General features: G+C 39.3%; 1 long non-coding RNA gene across 1 annotated transcript in view; it reads left to right on the forward strand.

Annotated features, from left to right (window-relative positions):
* LOC143694090 (uncharacterized) overlaps nt 1–26,819 on the forward strand; it is a 218,745-nt gene that overhangs the window by 182,084 nt on the left and 9,842 nt on the right. The window contains exon 3 of the long non-coding RNA XR_013182294.1: nt 18,927–19,007. This is a non-coding gene — a long non-coding RNA (uncharacterized LOC143694090). The remainder of the gene's footprint in view (nt 1–18,926; nt 19,008–26,819) is intronic.

Here is a 26,819-nt window from a genome sequence, read left to right on the forward strand (position 1 = left end):
GCAAACTCTTGTAAATGTTGCTCTTCAATTAGCAGTTAAGGAATATCTTTACAAGGGAAAAAACATTATAGGAGTTATAGGTGATTGAATCTGCTTTTTTAATGGGAGGGATAATAATGGCACATAGTGTTATGTCTATTATTTCACAGTCTTGAAGAAATGGCCCTGGAGTGTATCAGATACAGCATCACCAGCCAAGTGAGGGAGGCATTGTCCCACTCTGTTCTGCACTGGCGTGGCCTCACCTCGAGTGCTGGGGACAGTTTTGGATGCCACAATATAATGGAGATCTAAAGCTCTTAGTGTCCAAAGTGGGGCCATGGAGATGGTGAGGTGTCTAGAGGGGAAACCATATCAAGAGTGGCTGAGATTACTTGGTCTGTTCAGCCTGGAGGAGACTGAGGGGGACCTCATTGCAGTCTGCAACTTCCTCATGAGGGGAAGAGGAGGGGCAGACAATGATCTCTTCTCTGTGGTGGCAGGACCTAAGGGGACTCCATGAGGTTGTGTCAGGGGATTTTTAGATATTAGGAAGAGTTTTAACACTCAGTGAGTGACTGGGGACTGGAACATGTTCTCCAGAGAAGTGGGCACAGCACCAAGTCCGACAGAGTTCAAGGAACACTTGGACAATACTTTCAGGCACATGGTGGGAATTCTGGTTCTGTACAGGGCTGGACTCAATGATCCTTGTGGGTCCCTTGGGACTCCTGCTATTCTGTGATTCTGTAATCACTGACCTAGTTCAGAACTTACTCCTTGCCTGCTGGGGAGTTGTTGGAAGTTTTGCTACTACCTTCAACAGAACTGAACTTTCAGGCATTTTTCCTGTCAGAAGCTGCTCATAATGGAGTGGCCCTTTGCTACAAATGCAGATACAAATGAATATGCTGAGCTGAGGCTTTTTCAGACTTGGTGACTATATTCCTATGCAATGCTTAATTTAATAATCAGAAACAAATCAAAATTTGATTAACAGGGAAATTAGACTTCAAATAATAAAAATGAGAATTGGGTTTGGATAAATAAATGGCTTTATATGAATCCTTTATTTCATGGAAGATTTACCTTAGGAATTAGATTTGTGTAAATTAAGTCTAGAAGCTTTTATAAAATGGCAACTTCTGTGTTTTATGTAAGCATGAGGAGAACACGCACACTCAAAGAGGCTCAGTAGGCTGTATAAGTATTGACTTAGATAATCTGCATGAAAGCAAAATATTTTCCACCTTTTTTTCCCTTAAAGTAACTGCTATATACAAATACGTCCATTTCAGTACCTAAGATGTACCCATTGCATCTAGCTGGGCAACATACAGTGGTTCCCAAAGGCATGTTGTGAGAATTGGAAGCAGACAAATGAAAAGTTGTGAAAAAATTATATCTAATTCTGTCAGAATTGCTGTTAGTTTTCCCTTAGTTAGTCAATTTGTATATCTCTTGCCTTTACTGTGCTTTGGATATATGTTGCTAAGATCTGACTTACCTACTGAAATTCAGTTTTACCATTTGTACTGATAGGGTTTTTTTATCTCCATTTCACTATGATACTACATCAGCATTTTGTGTGTGCTCCCCCATACTTCCCTAGCTTAAAGATGTGCTCTTTTAGATTTTTTTGTGTGTGTGACTTTAACAATGTTCTGTTCACATTTCCTTGGATAGACCCAACAATTGCTTGTTGACCCATTTTAACCCCTTTTGAGCATCATCTTCAAAGTGTAACTGTCCTTGACAATGAAAGAGACCTTCCTATTGTCTGGTCCTTCCAGGCAATCTTTAGCATTGAGTTAAATGGCTTTCAGATGGAGGAGTTGGCTGGAAGGAAGGAGACAAAGTGGCCTGTTGTTTCTGAGTGACTTTGCTAGAGTTTCCCTTTTTTCTTTTAGAATGGTGCATTTCTATAGAAGATGACAGACGTTTTGACAGGTGCAATATGCTTTGAACTGTTGTGTCAGATAATTCTTTTGTCTTGGTTTTTCCCAGCAGAGTGGTACATCTCCTTAGGATGCTGATATGCATATTGTTTGCTTTTCATTTAGTGTGGTGAAGCCTTCCATCCTCCTTTTCTCTCTCCCTCCCTAACTTTTTTAATGGCTCTTTGCATATATGTAGCTGACCCAGATGGGAAGGCGGAGTGACCATGACTTAAACCTCTCTCTCCAAACTTTTGATCATGATAACTGACACTTAAAACTCAGGAAATTATAATGGTAATAAAGAGCTGGCAAAGACACACAAAAGCACAACCTCAAATAAAATCATGCTAAAATCTCATCTCTGACTGCAATGAACTATGCTTGGGTGAAAAATGTGGTTTCAAGGCTCTTGAGAGCAGGAAATATTTAGTTTTGTTCATCTGAGCACTGGCCTAGGTGAAAACAGACTGTAGTTCTATCACATAATCAAAACAGGTTTGAGAGGAAAAGAAGAACTCCAAGCTGAAGTTTTAATGCTTACATTTGTTTGCTTCTTGTATGGATGTTTTATTTCTTTCTTAATACTCTTACTGCAGAAATTATTTCTCAAGCAGGTAGATTAATTTATTTGGAGTATGCAGAGCATGCTCTATGTTTGTAGCCAATGTTTTTGAAGTGTCAGCTCTGGGGATTTTTAGTCCTGCTATGAATTATTATGTTGTAAATAGCATCACTGGTAAACTGGTTATGCAGAGAAAATATTGGGATTTGTGCCTGATGCTCTTTCTGCATCAGTCCCTGCTTCTGCCTGCTGCCTTCCTGCCTGTTTTTGACTTAAACAGAGTTTTTTACTTTTACCTTTGATGTTTTCTTTCTATTTTCAGAGTTAACATCGCTTCTTTTAGTGGCCTGGGTACGACTCTCATTCATTGTGTCATGAATGACATCCGTGTTACTGAAAGACAATCTGACCCTGAAAAATTGAAAACAAGATCTTCTTTTGCAGTTGCTTCACATGGCACAAACTCAATGGGGTAGAGAGATTTAAAGGCTGCCAATCAAACAGAGGAATGGACAACATAATTTACTGTAACAGGGAGAGGTGACTTGGAAAGTGCTGCTTTATGAATCCTTGCAGAATAGCTGAGAACTCAGTTTAATAGCTCATGGAATACATGTTTAAAATATTTATAACTTTTTTTTTTTTAAATCAGGGACTAGTGGCTGAATCTCTGTAAAGCATAGTTGGCTGACCTGGTGGTCTGATTTCTGAAAATGGCAGGAACCCATCAAACTGTGTTTTTCACAGTCAGAGTGAAAGTATCTCATTGTAGCATTTTAGCCTACAAGGCAATTTTGTGTGTTATTATGGTATATAGTGGGTAATCTTGAATAGAAAAAAAATACAATTACTTCTTCTAAATGATATCTTTTCTGGTAAGATTTTGAATGGTGCTTATGATAGGCCAAGCAGTGAATAGCTGTATTTGTCTGTTTACAAGTAGATACCTCTACTAGTGCTGAAAAGAGTTCTACATCAGTACTTAAGCATTTGAGATCATGGTTCTGAAATAGATGGCTGAAACATTGTTTGAAATTCAGTCTGCTGCCATAGAAGGGTGCTAGAAATTGTTATACTTGACTGTAAAAGTGCTTTTTGGGATGATTGTAATTTTCAGCCTCTACAGTTACCTTTTCTTCAAGTAATTCCTGTTTACATTGCAACTCTTACTTTTGTGAGTCACTCATACAAACCAAGGTACAAAATCTGTTTTATTAGCTCTTCTTAGCTGAAAACACAGTATTTTTCCCATCTCTGTTCTATGCTCACCTGTTACCATAGTCTCTGGTTGTAGATTTATTTAGTTATCATACTGATAACTGGTTGAAACTCCTTATCTCTAAACAGTAGAAAATATATTTACAACACCAGAAATTTCTAAACTGATTCTTGTAGTCATCTATTGTAGTTTTCTGTAGGCAGCCAAGAAGAGGTTCTCATGAAGATCGTTGGATGGTTTTAACAAGAGGCCTATTTACTGACACCAGCTCTAATTGGAGTGTGTCATGGGAAGCTCTCCTCTCAGGAGATCTGACATTGTTCCAGGAAGAACCAAGCAGATGCGATCTTAAATTGCATCAGGCTCTTTTGCAAAGTAGAGCATTTCTGAAGCTGGGAGAATTTTGCCAAGGGACTCACAGGGCATGAATTTCTTGGGATGATGTGCATCACATTCAGTTTTATGGTTTCCCTTTCACTGTTTGAGGACATTGCATAGCTGAATAGGTTGAAGGGGAACCCACGCCTTTTTCACAGGAGTCTAGTGTAAGCATGGCAGAGTCCTTGTTATGCTCATCAGTGAGATGGGTATTTATTACTTGATCAGTATCTGAAATTTCTATAGGGTTCTCATAAACAAAATGAAGGTGGTTGCTCTTTTGATCAGGTCTAGTAGGAAAATATGCAGAGTTCTCACAGGCTGCTGATGTCTCAAAATATGTCCACTGTAACAATTCACAGGCTATGCAAACTTCATGGTTGTCAAGTGTTCTGCTTGCCCTTGCCATATAGACGTCATGGTTGTCACTGGAGATAGAGCGCTGTACCTTCTGCTCCAAGCACATAGGCTCCTACTGTCAGGGTTGGTATCGTGTTGCAAGCATGGGGAGACTATGCAAATGGGATAACATAATGCTGCTCATATGGGAGCTGACTGTGCTAATTCCCACGTTAATCCTGTGAGCGAGCGCAATATGAACAAGACGCTCACCCCAAGGCTGGCTAAGGCCAAGCCATGCGTTCCCACCACTGAGAAAAGCTGTGGCTGCTCTCCAGGTAATCAACTGGGACTCCCAAGTCCTCACTAAAAGGTGCAGCTGCCACCTGAGAGCATTTTTTGTTATCCTAGAAGTGTTGAGTATGGAATAATCTGTGAGGAATCCACTGATGAAAAGATATTTTACATCAACTCTGAATCTTTCCACCAATTTGCTAAAATTTGGATCACATGGTCAGCAAGAAGGCCGTGTTGGGCTTGCCTTTGTCACAGAATAGTTTCACTTGTCTGGCAAAATAACAATAGATTTATGCAGCTTTCTTAGAGTGACAGAATGTGAGAAATCGGGCTTTTTCTCTGTTTGATGATCAGGAACCATTCTAGGCTCATGGGATGGGAAAGAATCCACTACTGAGTCAAGCAGTTGATGATAGTTCTAAGTCCCTTTCAGCTGAAAATATTCTAGTCTAGTCTAGTCCATTCCATTCCTACTCTACTCTACTCTACTCTACTCTACTCTACTCTACTCTACTCTCATAATGATGATGTTTAACCATTGATGTTTTTAATTTATGGGGGATTTCTCTCACACAGGAATTTAAATATTAATTGAAAGATATGATGCACAGAGGATACTCAAAGTTGCTTTGATTCCTACTGAAATATTTTATGTAGGATTTAGATGGTTTCTAAAATGTTTCTGAATGACTTTGCTCTTTCTATTTGAGCTGTTTCCTGCTTTGATGTATTTTCCTTTTACAAAATATTGATTTTAGAAAAACAGTATGTTTCCCAAAATCATACTGATTTGATCACAATGTTTAACAAAAAAGTGATTTTTTTCCTTTCAAGTTCAAATTACTTTGTTCCACTTTTTCTTACTTGTCTGTATTTTTTAATTTATGAAACAAGAAAAAAGGAAATATGAACTATAACCATGAAATATTTGATGATGTCAAAACAAGGTCCATCACTGTATAGATCTCTACAATAAATTTTTTTATTCTATTTCCATAGGAAATATCAATATAATGTATTTTAAGTTAGATGCATAATAGGTGCTGCCCATCACTTTTCCTTTATGTTTTTCTTTTCAGGTTTCCCTGACTTGAATATGAAAGCCAATACACAAGCAGCTGCTACTTTCTCTTTCCACTGAGTTTAGTTTATGTACAGATTGCCATTTCAGGATTTTTTGGTCTTCTTCCTTGACTGAGAATTGAAACCAATCACTTGACTTGGGTTTAATCTTCCTGTTTGAAGTCTTGAGGTCTTGAGGGTGACCACTAGTATTAGTAGGGTAACTGATAGTAAATTGAAGGAATCTTTTTTTTTATTATTTAACTGAGACTAATATTAATAATGTCATTTATTTCAATGAATGCTGGCCTGGGTCACCTGATCTTGGAACATGACTGCTATGCCCTGGCTGAGGGGTTGAGGTTCTTATTAATAGATACCCTTGGGGAAGATTAGAGTGAAATAACACTAAATTACTGGTGTTTATATATGTATGGCTTATTTGGTTGCATTAGAAATTAGGTGTTTATTAGGTTATTATTATCTATAGGAGTAAAGCAGTATAAAAGAATTTCAGACTTTGACTGAAACTCATTTGCTGATGTGGACTGTAGAGAAAAGGATCTCAGAAGGCATTTTAGAGGAGTATTGCAGTGAGTGCAAAAAAGAGGAATACACATGCAAAAAGGCACTGGAAAAGCTAGATGCTATGTTTTATGTTTATAAATATTTTATATTTATGCTTTGACCCCTGGTTTGCTGTAATTTAATATTGTAACATTTTTTCTTTCTTTTTCTCTTAAGAAGTCAGAACAGAAAGGATACTTCTTAGGAATTCTCTTAACTATTCACAAAAAAACCCCAGCAAATAACTTTAGCATTTGAGAAAATGTCAGCATAATTAATAGCATTTTTTATCCTTTATGAAGTGATTTTTGAGTATTGGTTATGTTTGTAACAATGAATACATGAATGGATAGCATAAACTTTCTCAACTGGAGCACCAGAAATTAGAAAAGGTATACCACAACAGTAGTATTAAAACCATTTAGGAAGAAAGAAAAATTTCCAAATATCTTGCAGAATATGAGACAAAATATTATTGAACCTACTACCTGCAATCTACTGTTCAACCTAAATGGCTGGAAGACACATCAATGAGATGTTACTTTGAAGTAAATCTAATCTTCAATTGGACAGCAATTAAAACATGTAAATATGATAAATCTGTCAGGATTCACACACTCCCTGTGTGGACTGTACCAATCTACAGAGGCCAAGAATGCTTTCACTGAGCTCAGGTGTACCCTCCTTTTAGTGAAGCTCTTATAAAGCCAGTCCTGAAGGGCACCCTGTTGCTCCCTTATATAGTCCCTCTGGTGAAGGGCAACACCTCAGTGGCTGAGGGTGCAAAATCATTAATGCTATTTCAGAATACATATCTGTATTCATTCTAGATATCATGATATCAAGGCACATGAATTGGAAATTCTGAGCCTGGGAACTCCTTCCTCCAGAAGCACTGAAATGCCAGGTCATGCTCTCAAGAGCCAATGCTTTCCTTGGTTGTGTGTGCAGTCATGGCATCATGAAGGTGTTTGAGTGTGAATGAGAAAGGAATTTAGTTATTGACCTAGCACTTGTGCTTCTCCTGTGGTGATGAGTGAGCTCTTTCATGGTACCATCACAGCTCCCAGGATCAGTTAGTTACATTGATTTCAGGCACAGACACCATTTTCCTCAGATTTGCTACAGCCTTACTCTCTCCCTTTTCTAAATTGTATTATATTGTTTTGAGATGTAATTTGAGAGATTTTGCTGTCTTTGATTTCCTATTATGTACACTGTGGTAGAAACTGAACTAATCATGACATAGTCATGTCTGCAAAGAGGAAATTTACTTTGGTAAAATAAACTGAGACACAGACTATTGTATTTGCAGGGTGCCCAGATGAGGGAAGGAATGATGAATCTGACTCCAGTTCTCAGAAGGCTGATTTATTATTTTATGATACTATATTATATTAAAGAGTGCTATGCTATACTATACTAAAGAGTACAGAAAGGATACTTACAGAATGTTAAAAAGATAATAATGAAAACTCGTGACTCTCTCCAGAGTCCTGACACAGCTTGGTCCTGATTGGCCAATGAGTGAAAACAACTCTCACCAGAATCCAATGGAACAATCACCTGTGGGTAAACAATCTCCAAACACATTGTGAGCAAACTCCTGTGAGCACCACACAGGAGAAGCAAATGAGATGATATTTGTTTTCCTTTTCCTCTGAGGCTTCTCAGCTTCCCTAGAGAAAATCCTGGGCGAAGGGATTTTTCAGAAAATGTGAATGCCACAGACACACTGCATGTGTTAAGAAGTAAAACTGAGACATAATTTACACTTCCTAATGAATTTTTTCATAGGATTGTACAACATGAAAAATTAACACCTAAGTGGTGAGCTATCTTTCTCTGTCCCGGCATTGCTCTGCTGGAATGATGCATATTCCTGGAGAAAAGCAGATGAGATTAAATAGCACGCAGCTTTTCAGCCTCCCTTCTGAATGTCATGCACTTTTCTGGACATAATACAGATGAGAATATAGATCTTGTGCAAGCTTTAAAAAATATGTTTCTTAAATGGTTTTCATCTTGATAGCTTTAAGGTAGGTTTCCTATATCAAGATGAAGATTCCTGATGATGAAATATTTGACTTATGGCCCAATTTCAAAATATAGAGATTACTTTAAATTATTGTGATGCAGAAAGAGGAATGACATTGATCATCTGTTGTTCAATTTAGTTTTAATTTTTCTGATGGATGAATGTTGGAAAAAAGCTTCTTTAGTTTCTGTGTCAGCTTTTCAGTAAAGTGCTGATATGAGCTTCTTTAGTACCTATTACTTGGATAAGATTGGGGTTGGATGTCCCAAAGTGACATCTATATTTATTTTTTAATTATATGCAAGGGAGTGAGAGAATCCAAGACCTGAATTTTCCACAGCTGGCAAAGCACAGATTATTTTTAAAACACCTGGTTTGAACAGGGTTCATTCTTGAACTGGCTCTTTATGAGCAGGACTAGTTTTGTTCCCAAATCAGGGCAGGACAATGCAGCATAGCTTGTTTACAGTGTGTTTAATCCTATTTTACTATCTGAAAAAGGTCTCTGGTTATGTGTTTGCCTGATGCTGCATCACTGCCCAGACCAACTAAACCAGGCATCTTTCCAAGGCCAAGTCTTCCAGTTATCTTTCAGAATATCAATGACCTGGCTACCTAGGAAGGAACACAACAAAAGAGAAGAGTTACTTCAACCTGCAAGGAACACCCTTGTTCCTACCAGAGTTTTGCTCCTGGGAAGCCAAATGCTAGCAGAACATCACTGCCTTTCTTTGACTGTAACTTGCCCTTAGCAAGTTGCCTCAGAAGTCAAAGTTTTCAGGACATAGAGTTTATAAACTTACATTTTTTCAACATATTCTATTGTACATACAAAGGAGAAATAAAACATATATTTCTTTTACTTTTATTTGCTGGTTTAGGAAAGTGTGAAGTCTAATGTGTCTAAGAACCCATTTTTCATGAAACACTTTATTTTTGGTCAGCATTAATGACAAGGTTCTAACTCTATTTTTTGCAATATTTTACTCACCTGTAGGTACCCAATTTTAAGTTTGCTACAAGGCTTCTCTTGTTTCTCACACAACCAATCACATGAAATTCTTTTAAAATGTATCTCATAGTATTCTAAATTCAGTGCAATAAGGAATAAACAGCAGACAAGGAAACTTGGGAAATTCTGGACCCTCTGTCACTTCTGACTATGCCATGGTCCCCTAACTGAATGAGACAGTTCACCTAGGGAGTAACACTTTCCAAAGTGGGTGGGGGTATCAAAATCTAGGCCATACTTCTTTGCAATTATTTTTCTTTGTGATTTTATTTGAATTTTTTAGCTTCAAGATTGCTCTCCCAGAAGAAAAGCAACTGGTATCATTATTATATAGTTCTATGGTTTGTCAGTCATAGGATGTTTTCCAATTCTATTATGTTTTGTTTGAAATGAGGCAATGGCAATGTTTTGTTTTAGATGTACTAGAAATTACAATCAAGAAAGAAAATGGAGCTGATCTGTTTAATGGGGATGAGAAGTTATTTTCTTCCTAGTTTCTTATTACTCTACTGCTTAATTCCTGGCAGCATTGCATTAATGTTAAGCACTGGTCCCCAGCACCAAGTGGCAATTTATCATCTATCTTGGCAGGCTTCCCTGCTTCATCCTGCACCTGCCTCCTTGAAAGAAAACAAGACATCAGATACTTATTCAAATAATGCAATAGCTGATCAGCAGAGTATCTACACAATGGTGAGTTATCCATGATAAAAGGACAACTTTTTCATGCATTATATGTGACATATGTGTCCTTTCTCTTAAGATTTATGACATTCATGACGGTGACTATTGTTACTATAATCAAATCTTTTACAGCCTAGCTGCAAAGGTTCAACTTATTGTCAATAGATTTCTATATGAGTCAATCATGCAATTTCATAAATGCTTTGAAACACCTGCACTCTCCTTGGAAGTGCAGAAATAGCAGTATCATGATCTTATCTTTCAAGTCATGAAACTGCTATGTCTCAGTAATTCCCTATTGGCAAACAAAGTGGGAGATGAATCAAAACTATATGTTCATTTGCATTTGCTCCATATGATGCATACATCTGTCACATATATACATGAGTGTCTATATTTATGTATAGATTTGTACCCACATATATAAATGTGGGTGTGTGTATGTACATAAACTTTCTGAAGAATAGATTATGGCCTTAAAGCACAAGATATCAAGGGAAAGCTGTATCTACGAGTCAGAATGTGAAGAGAATAGCAGGAACTATTCATAAAAAGGATAAATAAAATCTTCACAAATATGAAAGGAAAGGTCCTGTGTTTTACCAGAAATTTGCATTTTACAAGCCTCACTGGAAACAAAATACATAACTGCTAGAATGCAGGATGTCATATTCCTGCTGGCATGGAAAGGGGGTCCTTTGCTTAAAGCATTAATTAGCCTCAGGTGTGGAAACCAGTTCTCTGTGGTGCCACTGATCCCCTGGGACTGTCTTGTGGCTTCTCTGAGCCTCACTTTTCATCTGTAAAATAGTTAAATGTCACCCTTCCTTTCTTCTGCATTGTCTGTATGAGCAGTTATCAAAGACACATGCAGGCATTAGATAGCTCCTTGTATTTGGCTCAGGGCATTTAAAATATTAGAACAATGCAGCTGCATATGGCAGCATCCTTATTGACAAAGCCAGCTTATGTTCCATTAAGGAATACTTTATTATCTATGATCGTTAGGAATCCATAACAACAACCCACTCTGTTAGGATCTGTTACTAAAGGTAATTCTTTCTTGAGAGCTCTCAATTTAATGAGAAAAACAAAGAGGGGGTAGAAGCACTCAGTGTAAATGGAGCAATGAAAGAAAAGTGGCAAGACTATGAGGATATGTGTATATCCAAGTGGTGCAGGTGAAGAGGTACCCTGTAGAAGTACATTGTACAGTGAAGATGTATCATGCAGAGCCGCTCAAATCATTGAAAGACAAAATGCTTCTTCCAGGTATCCATCTAAGAGCAGACACTTGAATTTAGGAATCTCTGTGCCAGACAAAAGTCCTGGGGTTGGGAAATGGTCCATCTCCCTCTTTCTTCTAAGAGCTGTTGAAGTCAGACAATTTTTTTTTTTTTGAATGTGGCAACAGAGAAGGACTACAGGGGTGACAACAAAGAAATTTAAGCAAAGTTGTTAATTGCATATTGGGAAGGATTTTAGCACAGAATGTCATATTTGCCTACTGAAATGCCACCCACAAGAGCCGTTTGATCTGGAGGCTAAATCTGATCTCTGTCTCTGAAAGAATTCTTCATATTGACATTCTGATTAGGAATTTCCTTTTTTTTTCCATAGCCTGGTCTGCAGCTGAAGTCCTGTTTTATCTGCTGCCCAAAAGGAAGGTTTTCTAGCTGTCTGCAGAACTAATTCTATAGCTGTCACATAAATGAGTTTCTAATTTGTTGTAGAGTGCTGAGCATTAGAAATATTTCTTCTACTTCCTGAAGATCTGCAGATCTGGTTCTGCCTTTATCCCTGACATTCTGAGAGGTGCTTGTATATTTGGAAGGCTTTCTGGAAGATATTTTCCTGTTGTAGTGCTTGTAGTGGTGCAATCAGCAGTGCCAAAAAGCTGGTGGAGGGCTGAACTGCTGTTGCAGTGTAAGAGCTCTGCTGGTATGTTGAATTTTTATTGCTACTCTGTCCTGTCTAGAAAATTGGTTTTCATTCTTTCAGGCTAGAATTTAGCTACATTTATGTGATCTTGATGCTTGACAAAGGCCATTTTTCCTCCTAAGAGAGCAGAAAAGGAGGAGAAAACCAAAGCATATTGATCAGAGTAACAGGGCTCTTAACTCCTGAAACCATGCTTTAAAAGGAGCCAGGGCCAAGTACTGTGCGCTCCTGGAAGCTGGCAAACAACACCACTTTAATACTTAGACAGAACCACCAAATTTCAAATTTGGTCTCCTGGATCATAGTGGTTGGGGCTTTTGAATGTTCTCCTGTTTTTGCCATAGCACAGGTGCAGCTCAGTAGCTATGGGCAGGATTGGTAGCAAAGGCTTTTTGTAGCACATCATCGCCCCCACAAATCAGAGTGCTCCACTCCTCACAGTGTGACCTAGGACTGGGCTGCTCTTGCTCAGCATTCCACAGCTGGGGCTGGTCTGGAGAGTTGATTCTGGATGTTGGACCTCAGAATAAGGAGAAAAAAATACTGGGAATGCACATGGACTCTTTTGTGTGTGTCATACTGTATATATGGCTATTTGATTTCTCAAGTTTCCTTATGTGTTTGGATACCCCAATATTCCTAATGAGTCCTCGTGTCCAACTGCTTAGTAAATACCAACCTTAATGCTTGTGACTTAGAAGCTTTGTTCAGTGGCCACAAAGGCAGAATAAATGCATAAGGCTTTGTGTATCTGGTTGCTTGGGCAAGTTGCCTTACTTAGCAAATGCAAAGATATTAAATTTCTATTCAGATGATTAAAAAAGAGCTTCTTCTTCATGTTTTACCGCATGACTTGCTCTGTTTACGGTGCATTAGGTGTTTACTATAGTGATAGAAAAGTGGCACCTTCTCCATCTCCCTCTCTCCTCCTTTGTAACAGAGGCTTCCTCAGAAGGACTTGCTGATCACCTGCATCTCCAGCAGCATCTAACTATATTTCATTAAACAAAAGAAAAAGGTGATACGTATGCTCGCCTTTATTTTGTTAAGTTTTGATTTCTAAAGGTAACAGCCAGTGTCAGGTTTCTCAAACTGCTCTTTCTATTTCTTGTTTTCAATTGAAACAGTGTGCTGTGTCAGCACAACCCACAGCTCGCTGCCACATTCTCTTTTGTGTGGCAGCCGTTTGACACATGAAACTGGCAGCTGCTCTTAAAGGACCCTGCAAATTAACCATATTAAAGGTACAAAACATGGAGGGGTCCTTTTTCACCATGGTGGGAAGCTTTCTGAACTACATTTAATTCAGAGGTAAACCTTTACTGCCATAATTAAAATTGGAATGAAATAAGAGAGTGTGTTACATGCAACAGGATTGTTAACACCAAAAAGATGGGATGAGATGGGGTCAGAACAGCCCATGGAGAGTTTATAGTCTCAGGTCTTCCAACAATTATCCTGACACCTGAGTTGTAGTTGTGTGAACTTTTTGACTGCAAGACACAGTGTTCTCTGCCTGCTGTCAGTGCAGATATTTGTGTTGTGTTTGGCTCCCACACCTAATTGTCACTGAGGTCAGAGCCTCTGGGAAGAGTGTGATGATGATGGAAACAGTCTTGGACCCCTTGGAGCACTGCTGTTTTTTAGTGAAGTTGCACGTGACCTGTGGGCCTGCATAGACCATAAGTAGATGCAATCTATGGAAAGCACCGAGTCTGAAATAGAACCTAGCCATCAGCACTTAAAAGATATTTTGTAGGGTTTTTTTTCCCCCAAAATTTATCCAAACCTGGAAATGGTAACTTTCAATTATTTGCACAATTTTAGGGTGGGAGGTTTTTATTTATCTGAAGAGAAAGAAAAGATCCCATAAGATGAGTCAGGCAGGGTATTTCTTTTGGAATGGAGTATTTTAAGCATAAAATGCAGCTTTTTACACTTGAGTTTCTGTGAGGAAACCTCACCCTGGTTTAAATCAGTGCTAGCCCAATCTGTGCTTCAACAATCTGTGGAAAGTAAGGTGAGAGAGCATGGCCAGAGGAGGGGAAGCAACCTGAACATCATTTTCCAGATGAGAATAGGCAACCCAGAGAATGAGTACCAGGCAGTCAAACCACCATTAGGGAGTAATGGCTGCCCATTCCCACTGTAAAAGTTTCCCATTGTAACAGCTTCCAGTCTTTTCCTCTGTGCTTTGAGCTGGACCAAACTAACACAGATGGTGAGAAGAACTTCCTCTAGCCCAAAAGGAAAAGAGTTGCAAGGTCTTCAAAACTTCCTAAGGACTTGGCTCCTGCCAATCTCTTTTACCCTGCAGATTTGCAGTTTTCATTGCATTGGTGAGCAGTTGCCAGAGCTTCAAAGCAGCAGCTGTGTCCTCTTGCAGTGGTAAATGCACTTAAGTGTCCTTCCCAAAGTCATCCCAGATCAAAGTGAAAGTTTAAATAAATATTACAGATTTTGAGTGAAAGTGGGGGAATGCATAGAATTCATTACTGTATTTTGCATTGCTTTTAGAAAGTGTTCTACCCCTCAGGATTAAAGGAGGACAAAAGCCTTGTGCTGTGTTTCTTCAGAACTTTTAAAAATGTTAAAGATCCATAATAATTTTTTTAAATATGTATGAGAATTACTTTATCCCTGTCCTGCTGATCTTCTCCAGGAAGATTCTGTTGCTTTAATTATTTTATTGGCTGAACCTATAATTTTGTTAAATATTTACTGAACCAGTATTTTATCAGAAATCAGAGAACTTAAGGGGTTTAGTTCCTCCAGCTCCCAGCAACCTCTCATTTTAGCATGTATGGAACATTCATCTTTCATCAGGATTGCATAAAGTGGTTTGTTAATTTGTAGCAGGAGATTTTTGTCATACTTATATATTTAACTTGGCTCTGTTTTATGAATGATGCCAACCATAGAGCATTCAATTGGAAAATGCCCGCCAAAGGTCTGGATCATGAGTGTTCTGGTCAAGGCCAGGAGTTGGACACAATGATCCTTGTGGGTCCCTTCAACTCAGGGTGTTCTAGGATTCTAACTATTGGGTAAAGCCAAGATATTCTTATAAAGGAATTTATGCTTGCAAGGGAAAGAGGAAAAATGGTGTGGTCCCCTCCTAAGATCCCAGCAAAGCTTCTCTCCCAGTAGTATGAGCAGCATTAGCCCAAGGGCAGGAGAAATGTGTGTGTCTGGGCAGATGTCAAAGGACTGACGACCTTTACCCACTGGAGAAGGAAAATACTCGGATTTATGGTTATACTATCTTCCACACAAAGGTCCAAGTGAAGTCAAGAGAAAACCCTGTGAGACATTTCAGGTAGTATCAGCTGGCCCCATCAGCCTGGAAGCTACTGGGTGTCTGGAGCAAGAAGAAACTGGTTAAACCATAAATTGGACCAGAACATCTAAATAAGCAGAGCTCCCTGGAACATGCCAAGTGACCTGGTATCATTATCATTAAACTGGAGAATTTGGGAATTAGTCTGTCATGTCCATATCAGGTGGGGGTCAGTGACATGACAGCAATATGTTTCATCAGGACTCTGAAAATAGCTGTTTGCTCCTTTTCCAGAAATATCTGAGAGGGTGCTGCCTTCCTATCCTGAGCAGGCTTACAAATCAGCTTTTAAGACTGAAGCAGTCTCTTAAAAGAGTGATTCCACTGTGTGTTGAGATATAAAAGTTGCAAATTTTGGCTGTTTTATTTGGTTAAGGACAATATAATGATATATTTTTCTGTTTCTCGCTGATGGAATTTCAGGAGGAATGTTCAATATGCAGGTTTGGTGTCATCCAGAAGTGATGCACAGCAGCAGTCTTTCCTTTGTCTTTGATGTTGCTTTGTCTGACCATTTGTGCTTTTTGGCAAATGATATACAAATTAAATGAGTCATAAAAATGAGTGTACAAAGTTTAGATTGGCTTTATTTCACTAATACCCGAAGTAACCATTTAAATCAAAAACCATACATTCAACTGTAATATCAACATGTGAGCAATTTTGAAATCTGAAAATATGTGGTAAAAGCATTTGTGATTGTATTCGAATAGTTTATAGGTTATGTACTTTCCCATTCTGCCCACAGTGATCCAGGTAAAAAAATACAGGTGAAACAAATCAAATATGCTTTTAACTGCAGGTTATTCTTTCTTTCCTGCTGTGCAGGATTCGTGGGCTGCTCCCTTAAACCTCTGTGAGGATCACCTTCTCCTCAGCCCCCATCAAACCTTTCCACACATCTGGAATCTTAGGGTTTCCTTTAATGTAGTGAAGCAGCTCTTACCCCTCAACTGTAGTGAAAGACACTGAAAATTGTGTGGAGCTCCACCAGCCAAATAACTTTGCATCTCTTCAGCTGCTCTGGAATATTTATGCCTTAGGTGAATATCTTGTGTGTGCATTTCCTATCCCTGGTATTTCCCACTGCACTGAAACACACAGAGCTGTGTTGCTGTCCAGCTGTCTGCAGCAGGGCTGAGGTCACCCAGTGGCACCCAGCTTTGCTTCAGCCCAGTCCCAGGCTCTGGAGTGAGCTAGACCAGGGCTGCTTTGACAGGAAGCAAAGGAAAGTGGCAACCCTGTGTCTGTAGCTCACATCTCTAGAATGTCACTGGAAACAAAATTTAGTAACCAACTCTCAGTGCTATTGTCAGAAGCAGTCTTCAGTCTTCACCCTCTCTCACAAAGTTGCCCAGCATTGAACTTTTTTCATGTCATTACAATGAACTATATTTTAAAGTCCTCTGTTTACAAGTCTTCAAATCATCTTTGTTAACTGCCTAATGTTTTCCTTTTGTTTCTTGAGGTTTTACAGTGAATTAGACCACAAAAAGAACATTTAGCTTTGTAGCAGAATAATATATTGTTGTGGGGATGGGGGCAGAAATAACAACATGATAGTTTCCTCTGTATGGTATCAGATATTTCTGTATGTGACCCTGCTCAAATTACTCTTTTTTGAACTGACTGCTTAGCAGGGGCTGTCTAGGTAGGAAATGTGATGCTGTTTGTCACAGAGTCTGTCAATGTGTGAATGGAACTGCTAGACTGATTTACAGTGTTTTAGCACAGCTACTCCTGGGCATGTGAGGCTAGAGTTACACAACAATTAGAGTGGACACATCAGTGGTATTTTATTTATGAAAGGTCTGTACGCGTTCTATAATTAGGCCAATCTAATCACAATAATTTATGAGCTGTAGTTGGCAGAAAATAGTCTCAAAAAGTTAATTACCATAGCCAGTGACTCAGGAAAGTCTGATCTGTAAATGTTTTGCAGCTAAACCAGTGTTACTTTTGTAGATAGTTGCTTTAGGAAATTTTAAAATCCTCCCTATGCCTAGTATATAGTGCTCATATAGAAGAGATGATGCTCCTCAGACATCTCAAAGGTATTAGCCTCAAAACAGGCTTAAAGCCTCACCTAAGATTATTAAATTAGCCCTTTTTCTTCTGGTTTGCCATGGAGCAAGGGGCTGTACATGTGCTTCCAGCAAACAGGTCACTTGGGTTATCTCATTCTTTACAGATAATGTCTTTATACCTTCTTTGTGATTCTTTGGGAAGCTTTGCCAGTCTGAAGATCAGACAGTCAACTGCAACCTGAACATGAGCTCTCTTAAAATGTCCCAGCAGCAGAAAAAACATAGATTATAATTTTTTCCCTTTGTGAGTTCTCATATTTAAAAGTACAGCATATTCAGTTCCCTAAACTTTTAATTACATAAAGTGACTTGAAGGTACAGCTTATTTTTCAAATGATGGTACTTGCTGCTCTTTATCAATGTGTTATTTGATATTTCATTAGACTTTTCAGATTTATAAAATAATCATAGGTATCTATCCTCAATGTCTTTTACTGTGGGGAGGTAAAAAAATCCCTCTCAGTCTCAAATTTTTTTAAAGTTTAAAGGATTTTGTGTAGGAGCCAAGACCCCTAAATGTAATATTTTCATTTCCTCTGCCAGTAGCAGGGCAAAATACTCTGCAAAAGCTGCCCAAACTGGGGGAAGAGAAGTAATAGAAGTGAGGTGACTGAAATGATGCAGTCTGCAAGGAGGTGTTTCAGTGTGAGGGACACCCTCAGATGCTTGTTCCAGGTCTGAACCCAAATTTATGATGTAACCTGTGGTTTGTCTATCCAGCTACACCCTCACAGCCAGACTGTTGTGTGCCATAGCTCAGATTTGAGGGCTTTGCAGGAGGGAGAGGCAGATTGGCTCCCATCAGTGTGAATAAAACAACAGTGAGTCACATACAAGTTTATGGCAGGTGAATGCAATCTGCAGGAATAGCATCTAAAATTAGCTTTTCATTGTGCTAAGGAAGTGGTCTTTATTGCAACTGCTGGCAAACTGCCTTCAAATGGCTGGCAAAGCCCTTTGCAGGGGCTGGGGAGAGAAGTGGCCCTGGAGCCACTCAGGCAGCATGCACTTGGTCCTTGCTCTTGGGTGTGCCTCCCCATGACTCACTGGGCATAGGGTGGAAGGGTGGCAAATCTTTTGGGTCCTTGGTCTGAGCTAAAATTGCACTGCATCCATTACTTCATTAGAAAAACTCTTGTGATGCACAAAATCTGACAAAGCATCCAGATTACAGGGTTTTTTAAATATGGTACCATTTTCCTTTCTCATATATATATAAAATAGGCCTCTTTAAATACCTTTTAAATGTTAAACATGGTTTTAAAGGAAAACCCAGTTGCTCCACTGAACTTGAAATCTTCTAATGATGTTATTGTCAAATATTTCTTCATGTATTTTGATTGGAATAATATGAAAAGAAAAGACCATTATGCTAAAATAAGGGCTTGGTTACTTTTTCTGATCAATTTGTTAATATTTAGAAAGCTATAAAAATATCTCCATCCTTGCTCAGTCTCATTTATTGTAACATTTTTTGACAGGTTTTCACGAGACTGAATCTACTCTGGAGAACTGAGACAGTCACCTTACTGCACAATTACCCAAGGCTCAGGATGGTACAGGTAAGCCAAGGATTGTTTCCTTAAGGCCTTCTTATTTTTTATATATTGTGTTTACATTCTCGTTGAAGTGCACCAGCCTGAACATCTGGTAACAAACAGTTCTGATTCCCTTGATTAAACTCCTGCTTTATCCCTGGGTTCTAGTCCCTTTTCTTATCTGATCTCTGCTCACACTTGCTGATGGGTTTTATTCATCTGATCTCAGTTTGTCTTTATTACACATCTCACATGTTGCTCAATGAAGGCTGCTTTCAATTAGCACTTGTTTTTGAGGGTTTAATTGCTCAGTTTGGGGACCTTAAGGTTTATAATCCAATGACTGCATTTTTCTTTTCTCCGTTACACATATTTATGTTCATTCTTTCTCTGGCCTTAAGTATAGTCATTATTATACAGATAGTATACTTCATAGATGCTATAATGGGCAAATTTGGATGACTCTGATAAGATACCGGGCATGGCTCTGTCTATTTGTGTGTATTTTTACAATTTCCAAATCACTCAAACATTTCTAAAAGTTCCCTGAGCATGAGTTTCATTTTTTTTTTGTCAGTAAAAAGAAACATAGCAATAACTGCTGAGCTATGAACCTTCATAACATCAAATTACCACCATTGGTGAAAACTCTAAAACAACTAAAGTTCTGAAGTTAAAATCAACTGGAATCCTTACTAGGCTGTCATTTATATCACATACTTCCAACAACTTCTTGTACTAGTAATATTTTTCTGGGAAATTTCCCATAGAAAATTGAATGAGAAGGGTTTTTGCATGGTGATAGAAAGCAGGAGCATTTTGGTGCAGAGGAAGGTAGTGATTTGATAATTCAGATTGGGACTGTCACTTCCTATATCAAATAAATGTGAGAAGACAATGGCAGTAGTTGTCAGCAACATGAACAAAGAGGGGCCAGATCTGGTATTTCTGGTGGTGCTTGGAGGATGGGAAATAATGTCAGTTAAAATGATGATGATTTTGACAAAAACCTTGAATTTGATGTGGGAAGATAAGGTGGGGTAACAGGGTAAAAGGATGATGCTATTTGCTCTGGGAATCATACAAAGGCTTCCTGACCCTGGACTTGCTAATGTATAAGGTGATTACTAATGTAGGTGCAACTTCAGCATCAAGGGACTTCAAATGAAACTCTTCTCCTTTTCTGCCCATTTTTTTATTTTTTTATGTCCTACTACATGTAAATCACAGCAATATACACTCCATTGCACACAGGCTGGGCAGATGCAATGCTGGTTTAAGAAAGCTTACCTGAATCTAGTTTTATGAGATCTAGTCCTTGTACATCCTTTTGAACCTGGCCTAGTGCTTGATAATTCCCTTCTTTAATTCTGATCCACATGTTTACATGATTTTTGAGCAAGTTTATATAACTTTTCTACTGAATGCATTTCTACAACTACAAGCTGCATAAAATGTTTCAGAATCCAGTGCAACGACGGTGCAAATGAGAGAAGAATTCAGGCTCTTAGGCAAATATCTGAAGCTTAATTTTTATCCTAATCTGATGAAGGTTACTATGAATCTAGTTGTAGTAATATTGAATCACTGGAATAGTACCTCTGAAAACACATGTTAACAATGCAGGTCCACGGTCACTGTCTCCTATTGTATCCCAGTTTTTTATGCTGAGACTGACAATGCAATTGTAAGACTATGTGGGTATAGTTTTTGTTGTGATTAAACAAACTCTTGCTGGATCTTTTTGACATTCAGCTGTTGCTGAAGATGTTAAAGCAAAAGTAAATGTACTAATCATTGGTAACAAAGCAGCCTAATCCACGCTGACCTACAATTTGTTTAGGATCCTTTGGAGCAACAAAGAGATTAAAGTATATAAAAAAAGAAGAGGTAAATAGTGGGTCAGAGATTAGAAGTGAAAAAGGAAAAGGCTGGCTTCCCCCAGACCACACACTGATAGTGGACTTTTGGTCACTGATTGTTAGAAAATGTTTCATGTTTCACTTTCTCCCCAGAACCTTAGAAAGGGAAGGTTTGATTGGCACTTGTCATGACTGATAGAGAGACGAAGATGCTTTGGTAAAAAGGAGAGGGAGGCAGCCGTGTCAAAAGCAGAAGTAGTCAAAGGATGATTCCTCCTTTCTGTGGTTTTGTCTCTTTCTAAATTATTCAAATCTGGGTGGCATCTTAGGATAACTGGCATTTTGACACAGCTTAAAGGATTGTCTCACTAACTCTATTGAACTAAGGCTGCCATCCTTTTTAAGAAAAATTATAAAGAGGCAGATCTTCTATAATCTGATATGTATACAAACCAAAGGCAGCTTGATGCAGGCGTCTTAAATATTTTGGAAGGGGGGCAGCAATTTTATCCATTTTGTGACTGATTGTCTTCCACATCCATCTGCAAGAATGCTACTTATTGGTCTAAAAAAAGCCTTTATTTGATTTTCTTTAGAATATCCATAGTTGTTTGCAATGCATCTGGTGGTTACAAATCCAAGTCAGGCCAGCTGGATCAGAATCAACAAACGTGGGGAATTTTCTCAGTCGAAAGAAGGTACCTCACCAACAGGGAATCTCTTCCATTGATGGTCATCCTGATTATGGATTTTTCTTTTAGGGGCAATTTCCTTTCTTTCTTTTCAGAAAGGGACCGTGTCCCCTCTTAGTGCTTTGTCTGAACCATGCTGGCTGGCTTAAATGGGCTCCCCAGGGTTAGGAGCTCCTCTGTCATTCTAAGCTGCCATTTTATGCTTTGGTGTCCTCCTCACTTATCCATAACCAGAGCCAAATCCTGCTCACTTTATTCACGGGAATCACCCACTGAAATAAATAATTGCATAAATTTTGGATTAGAAGGATTAGATGTCCAGTGGCATTCTGTGCTTAACTTCTTAAAATCATTCAGCAAAGCCCATGATTCCCACACTGTTACAACCATTGCGCTTGGCTGTAGTTAGAAGGGAAAATATCATCTTGGCCCTTGTATTGATGTATTTGCTTTGAGCTCCTAGCAAACCAACCAACAGCCTTCATTGTTTGGCTCATTTTTAAAATTCCTCCTGAAGAAAACCTTTGGTTTTCCAAAAAGAAGAACTACATTGGGCTGACTCTTTGCACGTACAGTGCCCGGGGTGTTTCAGAGGTCCTTCGTCCCCACCCAACAATGGTCACCAAGCTGAAGGCTTCCTAATGGATCAATTAAAGTGCTAAATGAAACTAATTGGATAGACACAACTTGTAATGAGATAGGGCTGAATTCTAGACAGATTTGTCTGATGGGGTTTTTTTTTCTGGTAGCCAGGTCAGCTTCTAAGATGACTCTTCTAGACTTTAAACAGAACAGAACATGCACATTCATTATTCCAATAACATATGTCAAGATAATTGTACAAAATTTCTGGGGAGACAACTGAAATGAGAGTAGCCACAATGATGAGAATGTAAAGTAGACAACTTCTTTACTTGAAAAGAAAAGTATGAACACTCAGTACTTTGAACTATTAACATCTTGATTTTCTTAACTGCTAACCGGGGAAGAGCCAAAAGATATGCACCCCTAATTTTATTTTTTTCCTGATTTGAAACAGTTATGTATCTTTATGTATGATTTACTTTTTGTTACCTAGTGGTAAAAGAACCAGTTAAGACCTCACAAAGATAGTTTTTTGTTGTGGGTAGGACTTCTGAACTCTGCAGAAGGCCTTCATGGCTTTGTGTGGACTTTGCTAGGCTTGCCAGCCAGGACTGCAGAAACCCCCAATGTGCAGAGCAGTGAGAGGAAGAAGAAGCACAAGACTTTCATTGTCCTTTGTAGGGCCAGGAGTTGGACTCAATGATCCTGATGGGTCCCTTCCAACTAGCATATTCTATTTTCTATGATTCATATTAATTCATAAGTCAAGAAGGCTCTGACAATCTCCACTTTCCAAGATGGTGAACTTTAATTTTAAGCTTGTATTTGATTCCCCAGATCAAAGGAGAAGAGGGTAGCTGTGCCACTAGAATCAACTCCTGCCTGCACCATTTCCTATTCTTTTGCCGTATTTCAGACGTGATTGTGATTACCAAATTACCCTTAATCATCCCAAATACACTTCTGAAGGTTATGTCCTCTATAAAGTGATATCTTTCATGATAGCAGGAGACAGGGGGTCTATTTTCAAAACTAAATAATACACTCAAAACCTGAGCAAGCCTTCCTTTTACACAATTGAATCTATGTGTGTCTATCAAATAATTAGATTGTCATGTGCAATTGCCCAGAAGAAATTCAGATTCTGCACCAGGGACACACTTGAGAGTTATAAATTTTGCATATACAATTTAAGCTGCTTTGCTGTATAATCCTGACCCAAGGAGTTTTCAAATGCACTGTTTCATCTGATTAGAACTGAAAACATTTTGTTGATTTTACCCAGTGATTAGCAAACATGAATTGCATTCTGTAATGTGTAAGTCTTCACAGATTCTGGAATTAGGTCCCAAATTTAAATTAGGCATCAACAAGTAAAGCAAAATATTCAACGATCAGAATATCCTAAACTGGAATTATTTGTCCAGGTTGCTGAAATCTGTGGCCCTAAAAAGCCGGCTGTATGGTCTGTATTTTCCCCAAACTGTGAAATAGAGTCCTTTATGGATCCATCACAGTACTATGGAGCCATTAGATACATCATCCTACACTTGTCAGCCAGCCTTTCCTGTTCATCAGGACTGTAAGGCATATTAAGCACACAATAATAGTACCCTTCAGGATGATTAGGTTGTCACATTTTCCAGTTGAATAATGTACTTTGCTCCTGAATCCCACAAGGAGCAGAGGGCTTCTTTGAAACCCAGGTCCTCCGTGTTCCACTTGCATAAGGTGGTGCCAGGGATGCTTCTTTCTCCTCTGCCATCGTGTTTTCTTCTCCAATTCTTCCAGTGTGGTACCTATGAAAGTCAGCACAGATGCCAGGTCTTCAGACAGCCATGCTTCATCTTGCAGTGCCAGTTCCTGGAAAGAGGCTGAAATGTTCTGGCAAGCTGCAGAGTCACAACACTGAGTGAAAAGAAAGTTGTTCAAACAACATCTAAGGGACTTAATCCCCACTTCCTGCCCTTTCAGGATAACAACCGAGTTTCAAAGGCAGTGCAAACTAATATACAATTCCTAGGAACAGTTTGACAAAGTTAAAACATCCATCAGACTGAAACTGGTGGCAAATAAAAGTCTCTCGAGAGACTAGAAAGGTGAAAGACAAATTTCTTTTGTGATTGTTTCAATCTACCCAGTGACCTTCAGCCGGACCATGGCCAGGCATGAAAAACACAGCCTGCCCAGAGCAGTTCCTGGCCTCAGCAGCCCCTTTTCCTTGCTGTGTATGCCAAGGCTTGGGTGGCTCTGGAGCTTTTTTGGTGCCTTGCAGAGAAAATTCATCTCTGTCCTGTAGATGTTTAACTTAAGTGGGGTCTGACATTGTTGAGTCAGGGATGGAAAGAAGACTCTAGTCTTCAGGTGGATCAGAAGGTAAAAGTATTTAATAAAAATAGCAGGTTTTTTTATAATGTGACTTGTTAAGGTGATACTTGATTGGTCTTAAAGTAGAAACATCTCACATTATTGGTGACTATGAATAGTACACTCTAGAGAACTATATCTATAAATAATGGTTACAGAAAGAGAGATAATAATTGTTTGAGTTCTTTTGTCTAAGTTTCCTACAGCTTCTACACAGCTTCCCAGGATTTTCCTGGGAGAATTATGTCTCCCTCTATTCAGAGGATATGTAATTACTACAGGGGACAAATTCATATCCAACTGTTTGCTGTTTAGAGTCAATAGGTATTTCAGGGTTCAATCTCAGGTTTATCATTCTTATGCTTACCTCTTCTGGTAGCTGTTCCATTTATTTGGTTGCATCTCTACAAGAAAAAAACTGGCAATTCAAACCCCACTGAGATGTGCTCCCTGTTGCTTCTCTGGAAACTGTCTCCCACAATGGTGGGTGGATGACAAGCTATCACTGACTTCAGGCCTCCTCCTGCTGTGCAGAAGTACCATGGCTGTGGTGCAAAGTCATGTTTTGTTTTAAATGGGTCAGTTTTGTACTTGCCAGTTGTATATCATGCGATGCCATTATCATCTGAGCCACTTGTTTTCCCCTCCCTGTATCAGGTCTGCTTTACATTCTTTTTTGTGGCATTGAGAAAGCATGAGACATTGGCATCACATAACTCCACCTTGTGCCTTTCTGGCTGCCTTGACAAAAACACAGCTATGTAGACATGCCTAGTTTGGATCCCATTTGTAGACCTGGGGACCTACCACAGGATCTTCTGCTGTCAGTGACCATAACAGTGCCATGTAAATCTTCTGAGCTGCCCCCAGGAATTCAAACTTTTCCACTACCACAGGGATAGGGTGTGTGCAAAAAATGAGCTTTGGGGTTTCTTGCCTTGTTGTCAGCTGTGCTTATTGTGCCAGTGCTCCTCTTCTGGGCTGGGGCAACCTCCTCCTGAATCACTGCTGACAGCTCCTCACAACACAAGTTGGGGCCCTGCAGCCACTTTTCCCATCCACACTTGCTGTCGGCAAGATTCCCACTGAAAATGCCAACAAAGCAAATTATATGCTATTGTGCCATCATGCTTTAATCATTTCTGTAGAAAATGTGCCTTTAATAAGTGTATTGCAAGAAATTCCCAATTCTCTTTTGTGTTTAGCATAATGAGCCTTCAAGACAGCATTTTAAAGAAAGCATAGCAGTCACTGAGCTCCTATTTCTGTGTTTATTTATCGAGCAATTCACGTTAAGCCTCAAGTATAATTAGCTTTTTTGGATAAACACTAAACAAACTTGGAGTGTTTTAAAAACATAATAGGGCACCCTGCAGTGGTTCTCTTCTTTAATACTTTATTCAGAAAAGATATTCCAGGATGCCACAGGTTCTCCTGTCTGACAATGGTTAGTAGCTGGTGCTCCTAGATCCCTTCTCAGCCTTGTCTGCTGGCAAGCAGCTGCCCTGAGGACTCATTAAGAAGCTTTATCTAGCAAAGGATGTTAGGCTGTGCTGCCAGATAGTTTGGCAAAATTGACACTTTTTAACTGTCTAATCAAAGCAAAGCAACTGGCCTTGGCTCATTCAGGTCAGGAGCAGGATTAATGAGGTGGAGCCCACAGCAGAGGTGCAAATACCAAGGCAGGGCTTGATGCTGGTGTCTTCAGGTGTGTGTGGACAGCTCAGTGCAGCTCCAAGCCCCATTAAGCTGGTACTCCTGGACCTCTGTCCCTGACCCTGCAGAGTAAACCTCAGGTGTGGAGCTGGTGCCTGGGATCCTGGCAAAGTTCTGTCCCTGCTCAGGTTGTTACAGATAATTTTTATAATGCTGACTCTAGAACTGTCTCCTTGTGACTCCTGTGTGCTGTTCCAAACTTCTAGATGAGAGTCAGAACATATCTGTCCTCTCACCCCTGACGCATGTCCCTCCTTCTGGTAGAGCCTAGTCCCGAAAAACAGTGGGTGCTCTGTAGATGCTCAGAAATATCCATCCCTTGGGACTTTGTGCAGCCTCTGCACTGCTGTTCCTGCCCAGGAGCACACAGTGGGAGTTCAGCAGAGTGGAGACCTCATTTGCCCATGGAACTCTTGGGATGGAAATGAGTCTTTACAGGTCGTCTCTTTATTCAGCAGAGACATTTTACTTGTGCTACCCAAAAAAAGCCTCCTTCTCTCTACTGGCCAGAGAGGAAACATGATGTGGCCTCATTTAGGCTGACTGCTAGCACCAGCTAGTAAGAAGTGTTTCCTTCCTTTGGTGGGCTGCAAAGGAGCTGTTACAAAGCCTCT

This window comes from Agelaius phoeniceus, chromosome 5 (assembly GCF_051311805.1).
Source record: "Agelaius phoeniceus isolate bAgePho1 chromosome 5, bAgePho1.hap1, whole genome shotgun sequence".
Taxonomy (NCBI): domain Eukaryota; kingdom Metazoa; phylum Chordata; class Aves; order Passeriformes; family Icteridae; genus Agelaius; species Agelaius phoeniceus.